The sequence below is a fragment of the Corvus brachyrhynchos genome, unplaced genomic scaffold (assembly GCF_000691975.1).
Source record: "Corvus brachyrhynchos isolate BGI_N302 unplaced genomic scaffold, ASM69197v1 scaffold310, whole genome shotgun sequence".
In the NCBI taxonomy this organism is placed as follows: domain Eukaryota; kingdom Metazoa; phylum Chordata; class Aves; order Passeriformes; family Corvidae; genus Corvus; species Corvus brachyrhynchos.
Window position 1 is genome coordinate 561,549 of NW_008236213.1, and position 9,856 is coordinate 571,404.

The following is a 9,856-nucleotide window of genomic DNA, read 5'->3' on the forward strand; positions in this document are numbered from 1 at the left end:
CTGCTCTTTAAAAATCGCACCCAGCCTGCCGCTGCAGCTACGCAAACGCACCGCGCTTCGCAACACGCTCCGTCTGCCGAACCGATGTTGACAATAGCCGGGGTTCTGTGGTAACGCTGTCCCCTGCCCTCTTTTTCCCCTCTCTGTCTCTGCTCCTTTTTCCTGTTCCCTCCCCGGTTTTTTTAATAAGAACACTTAGGTTTTTGTTTGTTTTTTATTTCAATAAGCGGTTTTCAGATATAATATTGCCATGTTAGTGCTTGATTTTTCGTCAGAAAAATCTATCAAAAGAATCTTTCCCGGCTTCCCCTTTTATAGTGTTTGAGGGACAAGCTTCAAACTCATTCCCCGTGAATGATTTTGGGATTGCAACTGAATCAGGGGGATGGGAAGCAGGAGAATTAGTTTGTCAGGAACAATGCATCCAGCTTGGTCAGCATACCAGGGCAGGAAGAAAAGAGAACTCTGATAAAACCAAGGGGGTCTCAGGCAGACATCCTGCGAACTAGCTCAAACCAGTCTCAAAGGCCAGGGATACAAAAGAGCATGCGCGGAGAAGAAAGATTAAAAGTTCAGGACGAGGAAGACCGTCAGCCTTCCTCCAAAAGACCCCCGAAGACCCCTACCAAGAAAACACCAAACCACACTGCGCAAGCGCAACGCGGATGTAAATGACTTTTGGGTTCATTATAATACGAAGCGAGGCTGGGCGGGGCTAGGTGATGAATATGTATAGGCGCGTTGCGAAACTTAATGAATATGGAACTTGTAACCTGGTAAATACCAAGCTGAATGCAGCTGTCGGCACGCATGGCTTTGGAGGAGCGATCCCCCGTGCGTCCCAGCTGGAAATAAACATACCTACTTTACTACTTATTTAGTAGTGGAGTTCTGTCCGCTCTTCACAACTGCTGTGCAAAATGGGTCAGCTGTAGGAGCCCTTTAACAGGATACTGCTTCTTACATGTTGCATTGGATTTCTTATTCTTCAGATAAATGCCCGCTCTTGACTGTAAGTCTAAAGCAGTGATGAAGACCATGAGCAGAAATGAAATTTGCTGAGTATTATGAAGGGATTATTAATGGAGAGAATGGGATGCAGTCATGCATGGCAATCTAAAGTCTTTCATAATAAAGATCTTTAACTAAGCATAAAAGCCAGAGACTAAAGCCTACTTGATGTGCTAAAATCTTAGTAAAAGAAAGTACTCATCTTCTATTTAATCAAAGAATAATCATGAAACAAAATAATCATCAATGCGGGGAAAAAAGCAGGCCACACTACAAAAGAAAGACTGACTGTAGGACTGAGAAAAGCTTAGGAAATTTTAAACTGGCACTAAAGTTAGATTCTGCTTTTCATAAATCATGAGTATCAGCAGAGACACGTATTAGAGCAGTATACCTGCTTATTAAGCTACTGGTAAGAACACATTCATTGCTAATCTCAAAATAGAAATACTGTGCATTTTTAAGTTGCAGTATAACATAACACCATAGGAGTACTTCAAGCCTATAACAGCAACAGCAGCTCTTCAAAGCAGACAAGTGATGCCTGCAATAAAAGCTGAAAAAAACAGATATGGTTTTCTCCATCTTGCTTCCTTTAAAGGAGGCAAAATACAGATGTATATCATGTACGTTAGATATATATATAGAGAGAGAGAGAGATATAATAAATTTAAGTTAAAAAAATTGGAGAGGTAATGCTCTCTTGAGGAATTGTTTTCTTTTTCTGCCATTTAGTGAGCCTGGAATTAAGTCCTTTTCAAATAGTAGTTAGCCTATGAGTAGCAGTGTTACTGATTCTGAAATACAACTGGTTCTGCCTGTAGCAGAGACCTCTGTAGCCTGCCTATGGGTTCTCATGCTGTATACAGCCTAATTTACATGAGAAAACTGAAAGGGTGACACTATTTATATGTTGCTCCTGCAATGGAATAAAAGAGAAATGAGTGTGTCAGTTAGAAGTACTCAAACAGACCAGAAAAAGTATCTTTAAGTCACTGTTTTATAAATAAGAAAGGGGTTTAAATCAAACCTGAAATCTCATGTGTCTTTCTCTGTCTCTCAAAATTATTTCTCTTACGGCAGCAAACCACTGCCCTGCAGTCAGAATGGCATTTTGCTAACACCATACAAACAGTGAATAAAATGACCTCAGTGAAAACGGGCTAAGAAACAAATGCAGGGTTCTGGAAGAGTACAAAAAAATGATGCACACACCTGTGTCCTATGGTGGAAAATCATGGGCAGGTCAGAAAGCAGACAGCAAGATGATAAAACAGTAGTACAGCATCCTGGGCTCGTGTGTCCATAGGGGCTGGCAGCACAGCAGGCACTGCTACAGCTGCCATGTTAGGAACAGGGGAACAGCAACCCACAGCAGCAATGCCCGGCAGTGCCAGCCAGCCCATGCAGAGCTTGGCAATGCTGCTATAGCACACAGCTCACAGATCCCATAGAAACCTTCTCCTCAATAAAAAAAAAAGAGGGAAATGAAATAAAAAATATCGCCACTTCAGGATATCAGATTTAAGTACCCTCTGTGTGAATATAAATCTTCAAGAAAAGCTTCTGAGTATTTTTCTTCCATTGCAGAAGGAGACTAGACAAATATTTGTAATTTGCCTGAAAAAACCATGCATCTGATAGGCTATCAGCCAGCTGTTGTTCACAATTTTACAGGAAAATAACCTCCAGGGTTATTTTCCTCACTGTTAGTTTTGACTGCTCACTCCTTGTGTGAGGAAACTCTGGGAAGTTTTAAATGCTCTGCAGTGAATGAACAAGATGACGACTTCTATCATTTCTTGCAACAAAGTTATGGGAGATAAAAGGAAAAATAGGTAGTGAATATTTCTGAAATATTACATATACAGCTTGGCATCCAACAGTGCCCAAGTGATGTGGTGAAGTGGTGGATGGTGAATAGATGCCATGTCCCTCCTGAAAGCGTCCCACAGGGGATCTGCTCGGGGGTGCCACACACACACACTGAGACACACCCAGACACACAGTGCTGTGGAAGTATGCAGCCATACACACTCACACAAAAGTAGGATAGCTCTTCTAGTGCAGCAAGAGACAAAGAGGCAGGAGGGATCCTTTGTATGGAGTTCCAAGGGATTTATTCATGGAGGGATCCACAGACAAAGGACCAAGAACACAGAGCAGTCCAGGGTTTTATATAGGGCTGGTACAAGGGGTGGGCAGAGCATCGGAGCCAACTGACTGAGGGCCAAAGGGTGGAGAGAACATGGGGCGACAGAACAGTAACCAATGGGGAAGGCAAGGAGAAGGACAAGGGAACCAAGAACCAGTGGGGTACCAAGCAAGGGAGAACTTTCCAGAACATGAATTTATAGGGAGTAAAAGGGGTGGTAGGCCAACAGGCCAACCAAAGGAGAATGATCTACATAATAGAACAAGGGACTGTGGGCACTCGCCATGCCCACGAAGGTGTCTTTAGACACCCACCAGCAGACCTCAACTGTCTTTGGGGCCTTGTGGCTCCTTGGTCACTCCTGTGGTGGCCTCAACCACCACAACACCCAACTGACTATAATCCATAAAAGTTTCTCAGTAAGTGGAAAATGAAGATTCATCTCAACCCAGGAAGAGGAAGAAAACTGAAGGTCTTTACTGTTGGTTTTCTCTGCTTGTTAGCTATTTCAAGCAATTTGTCCTTGGCTGTGCGACCTCAGAAGGTGTTCACGCTTCACAGTTCCCAATTGCAGGAACACATTTTTCCTTTCAGTCTTTCAGATTTTTTAATGTAGGGTTCATTTTTTTTAATCTCACAGTGTCTTCCAGTGACAGAACATATATCTTTTAGAGTGAAGAACTGTTTTTATTCTAGGTTGGATTTCAAATCCTATTGCCACAGGATGATGTCTCCTGCTGCACTGAGCCACTTGTTTTCACTGTGGGTCTGCTCCCATCCTGTATGAAAATGCAAATAGCAGTGGGTCAGTGCAGATGGAGATATCATCCCATTCCTTTATATCAAAGTGTAAAAAATAAAAGATATATTCAGGTCACGATGGAGGAGAAATACCTTTCTTAATGCTTCCTGTCTGAAGACTTAGAGACCACTACAAAAACAACACAACTTTCATAGGGATCTATTCATACCAATACTATGTAGAAATATTCACATACTCAGTTCATCTTGACACTGAAGTTACTTGAGAATGCTTCTATTCCCAGCTATGAAGATGGTTAAGAAACTGGAGAGTTCTTCAGTGCAGAGCCTCATGTACTTTCTTAACTGCAATACACAGAAGAAATGCTATGCATGTTAGGGACACAGACTCTCACTAGCGCTTTTCCACACAGCACTCCAATAAGTTGCAGGCCCTGCAGCAGGCCTCCTATGCAGCAAGTGAAAGTATTTTTTCATAAGACAAACCTTAGCAAAATAGCCCACTAACATTCTTTGTGCAAAACATGCAAGATGCTTTTATATGAGCACCTAATATATACTTAATAGAGTTGGAAATTACCTCCACACAAAGAGCGAATCATGTAAACAAGAACACAGTAATTCATGGATTCATGTGGCATTACCTTCAGCAATCACCTACGTGTTGGACAGTGTTTGCCCAAGTGACCCAGTAAGTCCATACTAAAAAGGGAAGTGAACTTTTCACCTTTTACAACATATTGCCTCCCAAAGATTAGATTTCCCCATCAGTTACTTCAATACAGAAGACGAGATAGAAGGTGCATTCCCTTCTGTTCCATTAGGAGGTCTGTAAGTTTGGATAATGTGTTATTTCATTTATGAGGAAAACAGCATAATATCTACAAGGAGCTCGACAGTCATAAGTTTTCAGATCAGACAGGCTTATAGGGAACTTTGCCTCTGACAAAGTATCAATTGATAAGTCATGTCTGTATACAAAAGAAAGACTTGTTTAAGGCTGAAAAGCATATATGCCTCGGGTTGGTGACTCATTACTCCCTCCATTTTGTAACTATAGAGTAAAACCAGAGGAGCATATAAAGGATGTCTTCCTAGAAATATTTTCACTTAGAAAAGTTAGAAGAGCATTGGTAAATAATTGTTAAATAATCTCAACTCTGAAATGCAACTTAAACACACTAATTATTTGATAAATATTGGATTATTTAAGCATTTGAATATTGATATAGTTAAAGTACACAGTTTAGCACAAATTTGGAGAGCAGAAACACATGGCTGAAATGTTCTGTAATAGTGTAAAAGCAGTAAAAATCTAGATATTATAGAAACTAAATAAAATTTTATACTCTTTGATGAAAACATAATAGAACCTTTCATATCCCATCAGGATTGATCTTCAGTACTGTCAGTAAAACATTTTCCCTGAATATATTGTTGTAAAATCACAAGATTCTCCTCAAGAATGTCAAAGACTTACACCTTAAAGCTGAAATTACCTTTTTGTCAATAGAAAATAATTTGTAAGCATTTCATATGATAGGCTTTCTTATAGAAGAGGGCACCTAAGACTTCTTCTCATACTTTTTTCTGCTGGAGTTACTTATGTCAGGTGCTTCAGTAGAAGGCAGGACACTTCTACAGCCCTCTCCAGAGAGGGATGCTGTACCGTAAAAGAAAATAATGTCTTCCAGACTGTCTGATGATTAGCTTAGGTCATGAAGCTTTTTGCTTCTGTAGTGCTGGAAAGATAGGTTCATCTTTAGGAGAAAATTAACTTATTCCTAGGTTCTGTATCTGCAATTTTTTATGGGAAATATTGAAGACTCTTATTTTCATTTTAGCAGGGTACCCAGACAGGGAACTTCTCAGCAGCAGTAAAATCCAAACATGTCTTCTTTAGTACACTCTTGACTAGCATTCATTTTATGTGTTCTTCTCCCCAGCCTCTCCTTTTGCAGAAACATAATAGTAATGCAATGTGGTTTCCAAATAATTTCTAACATGTATGGCACGATATTATCTATAGCACTGCTCATTAAATAACTTCACAGTTTTGACTCAGCACACAAAATTAAATTCTAAGAAATAAAAATAAAAAGAATTAAGCAGTGTATAAAAGTTCTCACAGTGACCAAAAAGCACCCTCTACTTAAAGTTGCATTTGCATGTTACTGAGCATCTCCATTCCTTACAAAAACTCCCTATTAGTTCAAAATCAGAAAAAGAAACTCACTTTCTAGAACCAATAACACTCATTTACACCTTAGCTCCTGGAGAATGACCATCCCTACTATGCAGCTTCACCTGGTGAAGGCTCTTTAAACCACTTGCACCCTGCACTAATAAATAACTCACAGCAGACAGTGACACTGCCAGGAGTAGCCTCCAGGCCAATGCCGTTGCAAGGGACCAAATGGGTTGGTATGTCAGTGATCAATAGTACAGCCAGAAATCCACAGCTTTTCAGCCTCTTACTCTAAAAATCCTGGAGAAGTCAGAAAAACAAAAGCTTTGAAAAGGCTGATCTTCTTTCCTGTTCCCCATTAATGTATGCAATCTGGAATGTATTATCCACCCACAGTTCCTGCTCCATACAGAAATCCATGGGATCAAGTAGATAAATTGGCATATGGGTACTGAAAGAGACTTCTTTATTTCTTAAGAGCTGCATGTGGCAAGTGACAGGATGTAAATGTGGATACAAGCGTGTAAAATATGACAAAAACCAATTCCTCTCCTGACCTCAGCACTTAAAACACTTAGAGCTTCAGTACAAAAAATGTGTTCATTGCAAGGTAAGTGTGCTGCGCAGTGTACAGAGAAAGGAGATGGGGGAGGCACTTCAGCCAGAAGGCACTGGTACTGGAGACCATCAGCAGCTGTGGCAGAAGGGTGCTTTACTTGGGCTGGTGTTAAAGGCTGCCTCCAAGCTACCATGGACATCGTGTCTGCTCACGAGGGCCTCTGAATCCTGTTGTTGTTTGAATACATAGCAAGGAGCTTCCTGCTTTCCTTCCTTCCTTCCTTCCCTGCTTTACTTGCTGTCTGACATAATATACATCTGTTCAGAAGATTATTTTGGGAGCAATGCCAGTGGTACTGCTGTACTCAGTTGAGGTTGTTCTAAACCAACACCATCACAACTCCACACCTCTAGAACTGACATAAAATAGCAGATTTCTGCTATTTTCTCTCATAAATGTTTTCTCGTAAAGTGCAGAGTATGTATGATGTTTACACTGTTCCCCTGGTGTGCATACAATGCTATGGGAAAAAAAGTCTGCAGACACTATGCATTTTCACTTTTACTCTTCTAAATAATTCCCTCTCATTGTATCTGGGCACTTCTGCAACACAATACTTACTGTGAGTGTTGCTTAAGGTTCTATACTATGGCAAAATCATGTTCGTGTTTAATGCCTGCTAAATTAAGAATCCTATTCCAAAGTTGGTATAATGCATACACAGGCATCCTCTCACTAGTAATTGCAAAGGATTTTATTCTTGTTTGGTTGATTGCTAGGTTGCTTGCCTCGCTTTTTAAACACAGCCAAAGGGAATTAAAGGACTGTTCTATAACAAATTTCAAACCATGAGTATTCAGCAGAGAAATATGTATTTTAAAACATTTATATCCTGGATTAACCAGGGGAAAATCTTACCTCTTTCAAGAATAAGAGTACTTCTCAAATATTTATCCGCTGCCACTGCAGAGCTGGTTAGCAGCAAACTTTTGCAGAGTTTAATTCCTTTCTTAGCGAGATAATACCACAGTTTTTGAGCTTGAAAGAGAAATGTTAAATTAAACTGGTTTAATGTCATAGGTTAGCAAGCATAGTCCCAGAAGGGATGTCCTTGCTAAGGGGTGCTTACAGTTTCCTCTGGGAACTGACAGAACCTATCAGCTGGCCAGTTTGAATATGGACAATTCTCTAAGCCACTTAAAGTTGTGACCACCTCTGTGATCCACATTTAAGAATAGGCAAACTCCCCCTCCAAGCTCTCTCTCGTTTCCAGTGCTGGGACAGGTGGCTGCAGGCCCCGTGTGGGGGCCAGCGGGCCCAGCCCAGGCTCTGCTTGGGCCAGGCCGGGCCGGGCCATGGCCATCCTGGAGCCGATGGGCCCTATTTCACCCGTGGAACCAGCCCCCCCCACCACTGCCTTCCTGTGGGCAGCCCGAGGGGCCCGGCGCTCCAAATGGGAAAGGAGAAAACCTCAGTCCGTAGAGATGAACCAGATGAGGACTTTTGCTCCAAATGGGAAAGGAGAAAACCTCAGTCCGTAGAGATGAACCAGATGAGGACTTTTGCTCCAAACGGGAAAGGAGAAAACCTCAGTCCCTAGAGATGAACCAGATGAGGACTTTTGCTCCAAATGGGAAAGGAGAAAACCTCAGTTCCTAGAGATGCTCCCAGAGATAGTCCTAACGATGAAGATGATGAAGACCCTTTGCTCCCAGGGAAGGAGAAGGGCCTCTGTTTTTGTTTCTGAACGGCTCAACCTTAAAATTGTACCCCAAAAAACTTCAAGAGTGGACCCTCGAAAGCAGTTGCGGGAAAAGCTGCAAGTCGGGGGAAAGGACTCACACGCAGGCAGAGAGACTCCTCTTCCTAAATGGACTGAACAATATTTGGAAGTGGGCGGCTGTCTCGTTGTGATAATGTTTTCATAGCATGAGCAAGAAGAGACTTCTCTTTCTAAATGGAAATGGACTGAACAAGGTTATTATGGAAGTGGTAAACAGACTGAACATCTGAAGGGTTGTCTTTTTACATTGTCAGTGGGAGAAGGGAGGAAGGTGGGGGGAGGAGGAGAGTTCTGAAGGTGGTATAATTTTTTTTTCTTCTTTTAGGTCTGTTAATAAACTTCTTTATATTCTTTCAAGTTTGGTGCCTGCTTTGCATTTCTCCTAATTCTTATCTCACAGCAGATAAACAGTAATGAGTATTTTGGACCAAACCACTACATTTAATTACATTCCTTTTGAAAGGTTAATTTTTATTCTTAATGCAATTAAGTGCATTTTTGGAAAGAAAGCATCTCGGCACATGCAAGATGATGATGTGATCCGAGACAGCCAGCATGGCCTTACTAAGAGCAGATCATTCCTGACCAGTCTAGTGGCCTTTTATGATGGAGTGACTGCAACAGTCTACAAGGGAATACTGACCAGTGTCATCTATCTAGACTTCTGTCAGGCCTTTGAGAGGGTCCCATACAACATGCCTATCTCCAAATTGGAGAGACATGGATTTGAAGGGTGGACTTTTCAGTGGATAAGGAATTGGATGGATGGATGCAGCCAGAGAGTTGCAGTCAATGGCTCTATGTCCAGGTGGAGGCCAGTGATGAGTGGTGTCCCTCAGGGCTGTCTTGAGGCTTGGGCTCTTCAGTATCTTTATCAGTGACAGAGACAGTGGGACCGAGTGCACCCTCAGTACGTTTGCAGGTGACAGGAAGCTGAGCAGTGCAGGTGACACAACGGAAGGATGGGATGCCATCCAGGGGCACCTGGACAAGCTTGAGAAATGGATCCATGAGAAATTCATAAAGTTCAACAAGGCCAAAGCAAAGCTCTGCACCTGGGTCAAGACAATCCCAGCAGACATGAGTACAGAACTGGAGACAAACTCACTGAGAAGGTGTATTGGGTTGAACCTGAGTTGATGGACAGTCTTTTAGACCAATGACGCTTCTCGCAATTTACTTATTTAAACCGCACGGAAAGTTGGGACTCCTCCTTTTGCCGGAGCTCACCTGATGGAAGGTGGGGGGCCTCCGAGCCTCCAGGCCCCGCCGGGCCAGGCTGGGGCCACTGCCCCTTCCCCCTTTTCCCAACGCTGCGGCACGGACCCTGGGTTGCTGGGGGGGACCTGTCCCAGAGCCGCAGGCAGCTAAAACCAGCCATGGACTGCTCCCAGCTAA

The 9,856-nt window shown here is 42.3% G+C and overlaps 1 long non-coding RNA gene across 1 annotated transcript in view; it reads left to right on the forward strand.

Moving 5' to 3' along the window:
* The window catches only part of LOC108449039, a 15,953-nt gene extending 6,107 nt beyond the window's left edge, over positions 1 to 9,846 (forward strand). Inside the window, exons 3-4 of the long non-coding RNA XR_001865140.1 lie at positions 885 to 888; positions 9,574 to 9,846. This is a non-coding gene — a long non-coding RNA (uncharacterized LOC108449039). The remainder of the gene's footprint in view (positions 1 to 884; positions 889 to 9,573) is intronic.
* Positions 9,847 to 9,856: the final 10 nt, after the last annotated feature.